Source organism: Pelophylax lessonae (genome assembly GCF_965119305.1).
Source record: "Pelophylax lessonae genome assembly, chromosome: 8".
In the NCBI taxonomy this organism is placed as follows: Eukaryota; Metazoa; Chordata; class Amphibia; order Anura; family Ranidae; genus Pelophylax; species Pelophylax lessonae.
Genome location: NC_138775.1, coordinates 247,012,061 through 247,026,366, shown reverse-complemented (window position 1 = coordinate 247,026,366; position 14,306 = coordinate 247,012,061). Strand labels below are relative to the sequence as shown.

Here is a 14,306-nt window from a genome sequence, read left to right as displayed (position 1 = left end):
TTAAACTTAATATTTGGCCTATTCATCTATGTATATTCCACCCACATCCCCTGAAGAAGACGGTTTCACAGTTGAAACGCGTTGGGAATGATTGCTGAATATCTAATAAAGAGTATATATGCTATATGGTATTTTTACATCTAATTAGGAGATACAAGTAATAGCCTAGAAGTCATGCTCTCTAGACTTGAGGAATTTGTAAGGTGGATGAGTCTGGCAGCAGCATTCATGATGTACTGAAGGGGAGATAGCCTATGTAAAGGTAATCCAATGAGGAGGGAGTTGCAGTAGTCGAGGCGAGACTGGAGGGAATTAGAAGCTTTGTGGTGTCATTGGTTAAAAAGGGATTATTCTGGAGATGTTGAGGAGGTTGAGGTGGCAAGCTTTGCAAAGTGAATAGATGTGGGACGGAAAGGATAGTTCAAAGTCCAGGACTACACCTAGCACCCTGTCACATGGAGATGGGCTGATAGATGTGTAATTGATCTTGACAGAGGAGTTGGGGGAAGAGGCACGCAGGGGGGCAAATATTATAAACTCGGTTTTGGATAGATTTAGTTTGAGGAAGTGGTGCGACATCCAGCCTGATATGTCTGTTAGTAAATTAGTGATACATGAGGAGACTGAAGAAGTGAGCTGAGGAGTAGATCGATAGATTTGGGTATCATCAGCAAAGAAATGGTATTGAAAGCCATAGGAGGCAATCAGCTGACCCAGGGAGGAGATTTACAAAGAGAATATACAGCAGAGGCTCGGAAGCGAGCACGCAGCGGTTCCCCTAGGGCAAGCTGCTTTCTCTGGGGGCACTGTTTGAAGGGGAGGAGCCAGCAGCGCCGGTGGGGGACCCAAAAAGAAGAGGATGAGACCTGCTCTGTGTAAAACCATTGCACAGAGCAGGTAAGTATAACATGTTTGTTATAAAAAAAAAAAAGAGTCACTTTAAGTATTGGAGTGAACAGTGCGTGTTTTAGAGAGTTGGGGAAGATGCAAGAAGAGAGATTGAAGATGTGAGTTAGAGAGTGTAGAATAGAGCCAGAGGGTGACCCTAGTAATTGCAAGGGAACTGGGTTCAGGAGGCAGGTGGTTAGGTGGCTATTAAAAAAAAAAAGTTTAGTGACCTCATCTAGTAGTAATAATCAGGGAAGTATTGAGTGTACCTGTGGGCAGTGATAAGTAGGGGAGGTTTCTGTAGTAGAGATCCCATCACAAATTGTATTAATTTTATTTTTGAAGCGATTAGTGATTTCCTGGGCAGTAGATGCAGGCAGTGGGAGATGAAGTAGAGAGTTAAAAGCAGAAAACAGTTGATAGGGACTGGATGAGAAGGTGGTAATGAGAGTGATAAAATAGGTCTGCTTGGCAGTGTGGAGGCAGGAGTTGTAGCTTTGGAGGTGAAATTTATATTGGTTAAAGTCCTTCTGAGATGTAAGCCTGGTACACATTACTAGTTCTTTTTCATTCAACCCAGCAGGATGAACGTAAAAAAAATTGACAGCTTAAGTCGTAGCCACTGTACTAACTATCTGATGTTAGTACAGCAACCTCCCCTGCTGTTCTATTGTGCTCTGACAGGGGGACGGCCCCCCACCAGAACACTCTGGACAATGCTCTCACCCATTGGCATAGAGCGCTGATCAGGATCCAATCGGCAGACCTTTTTCAGTCATGCTCCTTCTTCAGAAGTCGGCATCTGTTGGACCGGCTGCAGTACACATGGGCCGAATGTCAGCCGGTTTCTAAATGAACCGTCCAATGCCGCTCGAAATTCAGCCCGTGTTCTATGCTTATGTCTTATGCCACAGATACTTAAAAACGCAGGTACGATTTTTGAGACTTCTGCTGTCATCTGTTTGGGAAATAAGATGGTGTGCAGGCACCCGACGTCCTCCTTATCATCTGACAAAATCATACGCAATGCTGCACAATAAAAATCTGTGGCTTTGTGTAACGCACCTGCTGGCTGGTTGACAATTTCTGGGGACATTTTTAGGCATTTTACCAAGGCACCCCTGAGGAACCCAGAGGGCACCCTGGTTGCAAAAGGCTGCCATGGACATTTATATTTAAGCTCAATGGACTTGTATCCATCGCTGGAGGGGGACGCCAAACCGCAACCGTGTAAGCTATGGTTCAGTGTTTAAGGACTGAAACAGGTGGTAAGGAGGCGTTATGTTGCCGTCTCACCTGTCAAACATCCTCACAGTCACAGATCATTCTATAGAGGACAAAACTTATATAAATGGGCAGGGCTGAATTCCACATGTGTCTACAGCATGACATTCTGCAGTGTGCAAACTCCTCTACATATGGGAAAGAGCACAGAGTATACAGTAGGTGGGACTGAGATAACATGAGATGAATTGTCAAAGTGCTGCACAAACTGGGGTCCCAAATTAACTTCTCTATTTCCATTTCAATGTTTTATGTTCACTATTGAAAGGGGTCTACATTTAAAAGGTTCTAAGCAAAATACAACCTACATTGGAGGCACAAGCAACATGAACACAGTGCAGTTGCAACTACATACTAAATGCAGGTACTTACAGGCACTTGAGAAGCAGCGCTTGTTCTCTGGGGATAAAAGAATACAGGCATTCATAGGTATTCACCATCCACACTAATAGCTAAGAACCAGTGAGTTTATAATGGTTACTAGGGTGAGGATTCCTGTTGGTGAAGCTGTTACCAGGGAGGCGATAGCCACAGCAGCCTGTTGATTATTCAATGAAAAAAAATAATGTAGGCAGTTTTGCTGACCTGGACATGGTGCTGTTATATAGGCAAAAAATTTGGGGGAGCATACCCATGTATTTCTAAAGCTGCTGCAGCTATGAACCAAAAGACATGTATATTAAAAAAGAATAGCGCGCAAATGCAAAAGAAATTACTACCAAATCTGAAGACAATCCATAAATAAAAATGGGGATTTGGTCCCACCATATGGCCATATCGTGCTCAAGCCCACTACTGCGTCAAAGTACCCCATGGTGCTGTTATATACTGTATACGAGTACTGCTACATGCAACTGTAATACAAAGTTAAAACACAGCTAAATATTATCATGCTTAATGTGGATCTGTCAGTTAGGCCCCTTTCACACTAGTGCGACTTGTCCTGCGATTTTGGACTGCTTTCAAAATCACGTCAAAATCGTGGCAAAGTCGTGTCAAAATCGCGCTGCAAAATCGCGGTAAAATCGCGTTGCATAAGTGTGAAAGGGGCCTAAATTTACAAGTCTGCATTAAATAATTCTCCACAACATACCAGCAACACAATTCTAAGAAAAGAAACTCCACGTTTTATCCTTGAGCTCCAATCCAATGACTTTGCCTAGGCTGAGATGATGCTCTCAGTTTGCTGCAGGCAAAAGGAAGCATTTTCCCAGTCTCCTCTTCCCCAGTGATCAGACTGCAACATTATAACTTTGTAGCAAGTCACAAGATGTGAGGAAGCATTAGGTTAGGTTCACACTTTTCTGCAGGGGTGTACTGCACTAACATGCATGTTAAGTCCTGCTTTACTGCAAAGCATTGTTAATGCACATTACATGCATTAGTGCATTTTTAAGGAAAGGGTTGGGACTTTAAATGAGGTACATTGATGATGGTGGATAATTAGTATAACACGTGAACCTGATAGAGATTCATGTATATAAAATAAGGGGATAGTATTTGTAGGAACAAGTTTTTTATTGCCTTGTTGGTGGATAGTAAAAAATGAATATTCATCATGGTTACAGCAATTCATATGGTAAAACATTACAATAATAAAATATGCCCCGATGCACCTCCATCCCTCAATAACATAGAAAGTTGCAAAGATTTGCCCTTGGGACTTTAAGACCCCGTTCAGACAGGGGCGAAGCGAATTGCTGGGGCGACCTGTGAAGTCGCGGTGCACAGCGAGCACCGCGACCTAGGCGCGACATGCGCAGACTTCATATCATTGAAGTCAATGCAAGTCGCCTCCAGGTCGCCCCAAAGTAGTACAGGACCCTTTTTCTAAGTCGGAGCGACTTGTGTCGCTCCTATTAGAACGGGCCCTGTTCTAATCAATGGCAGGTGACCCACCGCAACTTGTCAGGCGACCAAGTCGCCTGACAAGTCGCGCTAGTGTGAATGGGGTCTGAATGAAGTGCAACACGCCCAATGATACAATGTAAAAAGCAAGTTTATTTAACATACAATGAACTATTATTATTTAACATACAATGTGAACAATCACAGGTCCCATGGGTCCAAATTTAATCTACAGCAGCAAACAGTGCCTTAGACCTACTCCTTGTAAGTGTGTGGGTGACCACGCACACCCCTTGTCTCTTTCTACCCACGTTGACTGCCACTGTCAAGACATGGAAAGCTGTCTGCCAACAGGCGCAGGGGATACATACTGAAGCTCTTTACCGGCTCCCCTTACTATCGCTGCAACTCATATCACCAAATTTACCAATAGCCACTGGCTGGAATCATGACAATTGGAGAGCTCTTCCACCTTCAGACACTTAGGAGCTTCCTCCAACTCTCATCGCTCTATAACCTTCCCAGTAAAGACTTTTACATATACAGTGCCTTGCGAAAGTATTCAGCCCCCTTAAACTTTTGCGACCTTTTGCCACATTTCAGGCTTCAAACATAAAGATATAAAACTGTAATTTTTTGTGAAGAATCAACAACAAGTGGGACAAAATCATGAAGTGGAATGAAATTTATTGGATATTTCAAACTTTGTTAACAAATAAAAAAACTGAAAAATTGGGCGTGCAAAATTATTCATCCCTTTACTTTCAGTGCAGCAAACTCTCTCCAGATGTTCAGTGAGGATCTCTGAATGATCCAATGTTGACCTAAATGACTAATGATGATAAATAGAATCCACCTGTGTGTAATAAAGTCTCCGTATAAATGCACCTGCACTGTGATAGCCTCAGAGGTCCGTTTAAAGCGCAGAGAGCATCATGAAGAATAAGGAACACACCAGGCAGGTCCGAGATACTGTTGTGGAGAAGTTTAAAGCCGGATTTGGATACAAAAAGATTTCCAAAGCTTTAAACATCCCAAGGAGCACCGTGCAAGCGATAATATTGAAATGGAAGGAGTATCAGACCATTGCAAATCTATGAAGACCTGGCCGTCCCTTTAAACTTTCAGCTCATACAAGGAGAAGACTGATCAGAGATGCAGCCAAGAGGCCCATGATCACTCTGGATTAACTGCAGAGATCTACAGCTGAGGTGGGAGACTCTGTCCATAGGACAACAATCAGTCCTATACTGCACAAATCTGGCCTTTATGGAAGAGCGGCAAGAAGAAAGCCATTTCTTAAAGATATCCATAAAAAGTGTCATTTAAAGTTTGCCACAAGCCACCTGGGAGACACACCAAACATGTGGAAGAAGGTGCTCTGGTCAGATGAAACCAAAATCAAACTTTTTGGTAACAATGCAAAACGTTATGTTTGGCGTAAAAGCAACACAGCTCATCACCCTGAACACACCATCCCCACTGTCAAACATGGTGGTGGCAGCATCATGGTTTGGGTCTGCTTTTCTTCAGCAGGGACAGGGAAGATGGTTAAAATTGATGGGAAGATGGATGGAGCCAAATACAGGACCATTCTGGAAGAAAACCTGATGGAGTCTGCAAAAGACCTGAGACCGGGACAGAGATTTGTCTTCCAACAAGACAATGATCCAAAACATAAAGAAAAATCTACAATGGAATGGTTCACAAATAAAAATGTCCAGGTGTTAGAATGGCCAAGTCAAAGTCCAGACCTGAATCCAATCGAGAATCTGAGGAAAAAACTGAAAACTGCTGTTCACAAACTCTCTCCATCCAACCTCAGTGAGCTTGAGCTGTTTTGCAAGGAGAAATGGGCAAAAATTTCAGTCTCTCGATGTGCAAAACGGATAGAGACATACCCCAAGCGACTTACAGCTGTAATCGCAGCAAAAGGTGGCGCTACAAAGTAATTTTGCACGCTCAATTTTTAAGTTTTTTATTTGTTAAAAAAGTTTGAAATATCCAATAAATTTCGTTCCACTTCATGATTGTGTCCCACTTGTTGATTCTTCACAAAAAATTACAGTTTTATATCTTTATGTTTAAAGCCTGAAATGTGGCAAAAGGTCGAAAAGTTCAAGGGGGCCGAATACTTTTGCAAAACACTGTACCTAAGGATTCGCCATATTCTCTCTGTTGTTTGGACATCCTCATCACTGACTACCAAAGAAGGTCTCTCATTGATTACTGAAAAGAAAAAGAACTCTAAAGGCATATCTGGCTTCTACCAACTCTTGACCTGTCCCACCTCTACTAACAAACTTGCAGCAATTACTTTTTGGGAACCCAAACTACAAATTTCTTGCCTCGCAATGACGTGGTATCACGCTCTCCGGCTGCCACTTACTATATCCAGAAACGTCTCGCATTGGGAAACACTTATGAAAATATACCATAAATGGTACTACACCCCAGACAGACTTAATACTATTTTGCCCTCTTGCTCTCCGAAGTGTTGGAGAAACTGTACTGCAACTGGAGACATCTTCCACATATGGTGGGAGTGTCCAATAATCCGCCCTTACTGGAACAGGGTTTCGTCCCTCATCTATAATGTGACTAACATTGTTCAATGCCTCACTCCACAAATAGCCCTCTTTGGTCTCAGCCCTCTTCCATTGACCAAAAAATGCCACCCAATTACGCACCATATTCTGATCTCGGCACACCTAGTGTTAGCTCGGGCTTGGAAAAACCCCTCCTCGCCAACCTTCGAGGCATTATTTAATTCCACCAATGACCATTGCAACATGGAATACCTCTTCTCTAAAACACACCTCACAGAAGATAGATTCCGGGAGCATTGGTCATTGTGGCTATCTTACCCTAAAAGCATTAAAATCTGATTACCATTTTACTAACGCACTCTGACTCACCCGGATTTACCCGTAATTGCGATTTAACTTTAGACCAGAGAGGACCACGGTGGCATCCATATCCATATTAACCACTTTACCGCTGCTCACTAGAGCTCTACTGCAGCAAAGTGGTTCGTTATCGTCTGGCAACGTAGACCTACGTCGCCAGGCACTCCCCCTTCTCGGCGGCGCACGCGTGCCGCCGGAGGCTCGATCCCACTGTATTCAGTCACAAAGGGGAGTCGTGCCAGGGGAGGAGCGGCAATCACCGCCGCTCTTCCCTGGTCGTCGGGGAATCTAGTGTGGAGATCCGCCCACTTGTGTAAACAAAGTGGGCGGATCTCCTAAGTGACAGGAAGGGTCAGATTGCAGGGTTCAGCATAGCTGAACCTGCGATCTGTCCCTGTGTCACTCAGTCACCTCCCCCCACACACGTCAGTAAGCACCAGGCATACATTAACCCCTCCCTCTCCAATAAAATTAACCCTTTCCCTGCCAGTGTCATTTTTTACAGTAACAGTGCATATTTATAGCACTGATTACTGTAGTAATGTCACTGGTAACCTCAAAAGTGTCAAAAATGTCAGTCAAGGGTACGATCTGTCCGCCGCAATGTCGCAGTCCCGCAAAAAAAAAAAAAAAAAAAAAAAAAATCGCAGATCGCCGCCATTACTCGTTTAAAAAAAAAAAAACACCAAAAACGACAGAAATCTTTCCCTTAGTTAGTAAACGCAATAACTTTTGCGCAAACCAATCAAAATACGCTTATTGCGATTTTTTTTACCAAAAATATGTAGCAGAAAACAAATTGGCCTAAAATGATAAAAAAAAATAGATTTTTACATTTTTTTGGGGGGGAATTTCATATAAAAAATGTGAAAAATATTGTTATTTTTTCAAAATTGTCGCTCTTTTTTTGTTTATAGCGCAAAAAGTAAAGATCGCACAGGTGATCAAATACCACCAAAAGAAAGCTCTGTTTGTGGGAAAAAAAGGACGTAAATTTAGTTTGGGTACGGCGTTGCATGACCGTGCAATTGTCAGTTAAATTCGCACAGTGCCGAATCGCAAAAAGTGGCCTAGACGTAAGACAGCAAAATCCTCTAGTGGTAAAGTGGTTACATTCACACCTTATTACCTCTCTACGCATGTTCACCTGATACCAGATACAGGCACAATCTCTCTTTGATCCCTTCTATTACTATTACCTGCTCTTATTACTATCAGTTGTGTTAAAGCTCTTATTCTGCATATTGATTACTTCATGCTATGTACCTTCACTGCATCAGTTGGCCGATTGCCAAATGTGAACGCATTGTTTAGTTCTTTGTTGACTCAATGTATAGTGCATAAAAACCAATAAAATGTTTAAAATAAAAATAAAATGGTAACCCGACGCATTTCATGAACAATCGTTCACTTACTCAGGGGTTGATGTGATACATGGTTTCTGAGAAATAAACAGTTTGTGGCATGTAATAAAGATAGTAGGTAATGTTATGCTAATGCGAAACACCAAGGGACCAATACTTACAAATCTTTTAAAAGAAATTGCATGCTCATGGTCCATTGGCTGCAGATGGGAATGTTTATCCCAGGAGCTGTGGGCCTGGGATCCATGAGGGCCCAGCAGGACTCTAACCTCAGTTCGTCTCTGGGTGACCGGATTGAAGCGCTACAGACCCCGCGGCCTACTCGCGGTACCGCCGCCGGCTCGTGTGCTGTTGCATCTGAGGGCCTAGGCAAACACCGCCCGGTAAGGAGACCTGCCATCCGCTCCCTGTGCCCCCACAGACACAATCTCCTTCCCATCTGACACCCGGGGACGCGCGGGAGCTGCCTCTCACGTCCACTTCTGAGGCCTTCAGCGGCCGGCCACCATTTTCTCAGGGCCTGTACTCCCCTCCATCACTCGCAGGTCTGCAGGCTCTTCACCACTCAGGCCTCATTGCGTACCTGCCTGCTCTGCTCTCTTCCCGACCAGACTCCAGGCACTTTCACACGGCTCCATCTACTCACTGTATAGCTGCGGCCCATTATTATGAATATTAAATAAAGGTTCCCGACCCCTGAAATATAGTGTATGGCTCTCACTGAATTACATTTGAAAATATGTGGTGTTCATGGCTCTCTCAGCCAAAAAGGTTCCCGACTAAGCTGGTCTAAGCCCTGAAGATAAGTGAGAGGTAGTGGGTGCCGATGGGGGCCCTGAAGTGTTTAGCAGTGCAGCAGTAGTACAAGTAGCTACCTCAGCAAGGAGTGCTTAAGGGAGCTCAAAGAGGACTTCTTTATGTGAGAAAGCAGTCCAAAGTCAGTTTGGAGTTAAAGCGGAGTTCCACCCAAAAGTGGAACTTCCGCTTTAAATAGTCCTAACCCCCTGACATGCCACATTTGGCATGTCATTTTTTTTTGGGGGGGGAGCGGGTACCTAGTTTTGACAGGTACCCGCTCCCACTTCCGCTCGGAGCGCCGCGGCGCCCTGAGCGGAAGTTCTCCTCTCTCCCTCCCTCCCTGCAATCTTCTGGGACATGTCAGAGGTCCCAGAAGATTGCCGGCCAATCACGACGCATAGCGCAACTCACGCATGCACAGTGCGTACCCGGCTGTGAAGCTGCAAACTGTCACAGCCGGGTGCCCACATCAGTGATTTTTTTTTTTTTAAAGCCCGTAGCGTGTGCAACACACTCAAAAGACTCCACCCGGTGCATAAAAAAGTGCACACACACAAAGTGAGAACACAAAAAAGCACAGGGTGTGCGACAACGTATGGTCTTCCCTCCGAAGAGGTAGGACCCGAAACCTCAATCCCCCGGGGCACAAGACTCCTGACAGGGACATAAGGTACTCATGGTCTGTCTGGCCGAAACCAGACCGACCCCGTTCTTCAGGGGGACTGCCGAAACAGCCCCCACCGAGTACTAAGTAGGGCTCCCCTGAAGGGAGACCCCATGGGAGAGGGCGAACTAAGCCAAAAGGCCATATCCACCCCCTCCCAAGACTTAAGGCAGGGCCCGAGGACCCACACACTTCAGTCTGTGCAAATAAAGAAAAAAGGTGACAGTGCAGTGACGGACTCCAAAGAAAAAGACAAACAAACACAAAGGTGGGGAAAGGGAAGTGGGGAAAGTGCGATGGTGCCATGTGAGGGACGAAGGCAGGCCTTCCAGCCGGAATAAAAAATTCCTCTGGTGCAAGCCAAAAGGCCTGTCCCAAGAGGCAGGTGTGAAAAAGGTGTGCAGTGACCAAGGTGCCGAAAAAACTCACAGCGAGCTGCCCCTCACCAGTGAGAAATTAAGGCACCCCTGGGCTGCCACCCCAGGGGCACTTACACTACGGGCTTTTTCCATCTCAGCCCCCGGCCAGACCGAGTGTAGCCTATCCCCACCAGCAGACATCAGAACCTGGACAGCTTAGAGAGAGCTCACCTCCCCTGGGGACAGGCCCGTTAGCCAGCCAGCTCAAAACCCAGGAGAGAGAACCCTCCCCTCGCCATCCTGTTCCTCAGCCCATTACATCCAGGAGCAGTTCCACCGGGCTCACCCTCCAGACCGGCTTTCCTGCTCCCTTCAAACTGGTTAGGACAGTTCAACCCATTCAAATCAGAAGGCGGCGGGCCCCGCATGCTTTCCCAGATGACCTACTCCCCATACCTCAATATTTAGAGCGCTCCAGGTTTCGGTCATACTGGTACTAGCTAAGGCCCATACCAACTGATAAGAACAGATACTACACTTGATCTCAGCCAAAAGGCCGAGAAGCGGTGCCCACATCAGTGATGCCGTTGCCGCAGGGCAGAGAGGGAGAAGACGGTGCATCGCTGGACCGTGGGACAGGTGAGTGTGCGGTTAGGCTGGAACTCCGTTTTAACAAGCAGCAAGCCAAGACATTGACCGTCATCTAGCCAGCGCCAATCGGCATTTTTCAGTTGTCCCTAGCAAATTGTGCATAGTTGAGCCAAAGGAGTATCCCACTCATTCCCTTCTCCCATCCAAGTTCTCGATGAATACAAAAAACACAAAGATACTGGACTGGTCATTGTCTCAGCGCTCACACTTGGAGAAACATGCACAAAGGTACTTTTGTTGCACCCAGTGACCCAGGGGACCCATATCCAGCAAAACGGCTGGGAATCCGGCTACACAGGGTACTTTCAGTATATTTAGCAACACAGCTCAGGGCATATTTGCGTGTTAGGCCTGAATTGAGCAACTACAACCAGAAGTCTATTGTTTGCAATCGGTCAATAAATGATGTTTAGTGCAGGCAATGTAAACACATAAAATCTATCTCCATACTGACTTGACATGTACCAGCTGAAAGTTAAAATATGGCTTTTAATGGCGATACTTACTCCAGAAGTTCTGGTGTGGGAAGACCTGAAGATGGGGTGAGGTTCTATAGTATTATAAACAGTTTGGCTGCCATAGACTTCAATGGGGTTCGCAGTTCCAGTTAGAACTTTTCACGAACACGTGCAAAACTGAGCACTTTTGCAGTTGCGAAACGTGCAAATAATGCGCTACATGCCTTTGGCACCATTTAACCACTTCCGCCCCGCCCACCGTACATTTACTCGTTCCCTGGGGAGCCAGCGCGTGTGACCGGCAGCTAACATGGCCGCCAGCCACTCGCGATCTCCTGCAACAGAGGGAGAAAGACAGACGGCTGATGTAAACACAGCCGTCTGTCATTCTCCCTGAAGTAAGCACAGAGGCTATGTCATCCTGCTATATAGGATCGCATGTCTCTGTGATTACTTCACTAGCCACGCCCCCTAACAGTTAGAATCACGCCCCTAGACACACTTAACCCCTTGATCACCAGTAAAGTTAACCCCCTTCCCTGCCGCCTCGGCTCATTCACGGACACCCGATGTCCGCCGGTCACTCGCGATCGTCCGCTGTGAAGGGAGAAAGGCAGGCGGCTAATGTAAACAAAGCCGCCTGTCATTCTTCCCTGTGTAAAAGCACTGATCTAACGGTCCTGCTATGTAGGACCGTTGATCTGTGCTGTTACATGCACAGTCACATCCCTGCACAGTAAGAAGCACGCCCCTAGGGACACACATAGTCACTGCATCTCTAATAAAGTTAACACCTTCCCTGCCAGTGTCATTTTTACAGTAATAGTGCATATATATAGCACTGATTACTGCAATAATGTCACTGGTACCCCCAAAAGTGTCAAAAATGTCAGTCAAGGGTCTGATCTGTCCGCTGCAATGTCGCAGTCCCGCAAAAAAAAAAAAAAAAAAAAAAAATTGCAGATCGCCGCCATTACTCGTTAAAAAAAAAAAAAACAACAACAAAAATGAAAAAAATCTTTCCCTTAGTTAGTAAACGCAATAACGTTTGCGCAAACCAATCAAAATACGCTTATTGTGATTTTTTTTTACCAAACATAGGTAGCAGAAAACAAATTGGCCAAAAATTGAAAAAAAATAGATTTTTACTTTTTTTTTTTGGGGAATTTCATATAAAAAAATGTGAAAATATAGTTATTTTTGCAAAATTGCCGCTCTGTTTTTGTTTATAGCGCATGATCAAAAAAAACAATAAAAATCGCACAGGTGATCAAATACCACCAAAAGAAAGCTCTGTCTGTGGGGAAAAAAGGAAGTCAATTTCATTTGGGTACAGGGTTGCACGACCGCGCAATTTTCTGTTGAAATAATGCCGTGCCAAATCGCAAAATAGGGCCTGGTCATTGAGCAGCCAAATCCTCTGGGGCCAAAATGGTTAATAGCACCCCAAACACAGCACATGGACGAGCCTTTTTTCATCCCAACAATCAAACAGCTACATGGGCTACTTTGGCGCGATTGTCGCACACAGGGAAGCCCACTGAATTGAACGCCCGCCTATGCATGCAGCGCCTAAACGCACATAAACGCGACACCAGCCAACACACAGCTTAGTATAAGCGGGGGTCTAATTCTGAGCCACAGGAGAAGCTGAGCGCTCGGTGACCTGAATGTTTATCATCTCAGCCAGAGAGCGCCAGGCAATGAGCATTTCCAGAAACACGCTCTGCAATGGCTGCCCCTGTATCTCTCTCAGTACATTCCCCCTCATATAGCAGTGATTGCAATATCATAAATACAAGCATTAGTACATTGGAGGGGGTCAGCCTGCACAACTTCAGCAACAGAGGAACTACAAGTCCCAGCATGCCCTGCTCCCAACAGAATATCCTCACACTTCTCTCATGCTGAGTCCTGCAGCTGCCCCCCTCCCCCGCTACCGGTGTTAGTGATGATAACTGTCGGTGAAGTTACCCGGGTGCGACGACTGGGCGGCCTCTGGAGAAGTTCATAGGATATACACCAGAGATTCACACCAGTCCCCGCACTGTGATTGGACGAGTCCCGCAGGCTCCTCCCTCGGACGTTACGTCTTCGGCGGTCCCCGTTTGCTGGGAGGAAGCAGAGCTGGGTGGTTGCCATGATACAGAATTGTGTGTCACTTCCTGCATCCTTCCCCACCCCCCTCCTCCTCACACTGAGATATTTCTCTTTGGTTTTCAGTGATGACAAAGTGTTACATAAAGCTGCATTGTTCATGGGGAAAAAAAAAAGTTTTAAAATAAATGCATATTAAATAATTCTGCTTTTCTGAGATAATCTGCAGGGATGTATGTACATCTTCCCCGTAGCACTGAACTCAGAGTACTTGTAGCATGAGCGTGTTTCTGGACAAACCTTGTTGGGGGTGATGTTGCCCATTTGATGGGTCGACAAATGTATTTGAAGTTACGTAATCAATGTACTTTAAGGTTTTAAAATAAAAAATATGGTTGTTGATTTTAAAAGAAATATTCAGTTAAAGTTTTTAAACACCCAGTAAACTATTTTTTATTTTATTTTATATTGTCTTCTTCTCTTTTCTTGCTCCTGTCTGATTTTTTTAGCCCACGTTCACATTGGCGCGATTTGACATGTCAATTTTGACAGAGCCAATTGCCAGCAATTGCACCGGTCGAATCGGTGTGATGCTGACTTTGCGGCGCCGCACCGATTCCTAAAAGTAGTTTCTGTACTACTTTTGGCGACTTCAGGGGGTGATTTCCACAGACATCTGTGCAGGAACCCGCACAGATGTCACATACCAGACCCATATCCCAGCATGCAGTCTGGCAGGCCAGGTAAGGGGGAGGGGGGTGTGAAATCACCCCCGAAGTCAGACTAAAATGCCGGCTTGAAATCAAGCCCCCTACCCCAAAGCACCCACACCCCCCCCTTCCGATGTTGAGGGCATGTGGCCTGGTATGGTTCAGGAGGGGGGGCACTCGCTCGCCCTCCCCCTATCCTGACCTGCCAGGCTGCATGCTCGGATAAGAATCTGGTATGGATTTGGAGGGGGGACCCTACACCATTTTTATTTTATT

The 14,306-nt window shown here is 45.4% G+C and overlaps 1 protein-coding gene across 1 annotated transcript in view; it reads right to left on the bottom strand.

Annotated features, from left to right (window-relative positions):
- Positions 1-13,330, bottom strand: part of SPATA6 (spermatogenesis associated 6) — a 175,249-nt gene extending 161,919 nt beyond the window's left edge. The window contains exon 1 of the mRNA XM_082266220.1: positions 13,198-13,330. The gene's annotated coding sequence lies outside the window, so the exon portion shown is untranslated. The remainder of the gene's footprint in view (positions 1-13,197) is intronic.
- Positions 13,331-14,306: the final 976 nt, after the last annotated feature.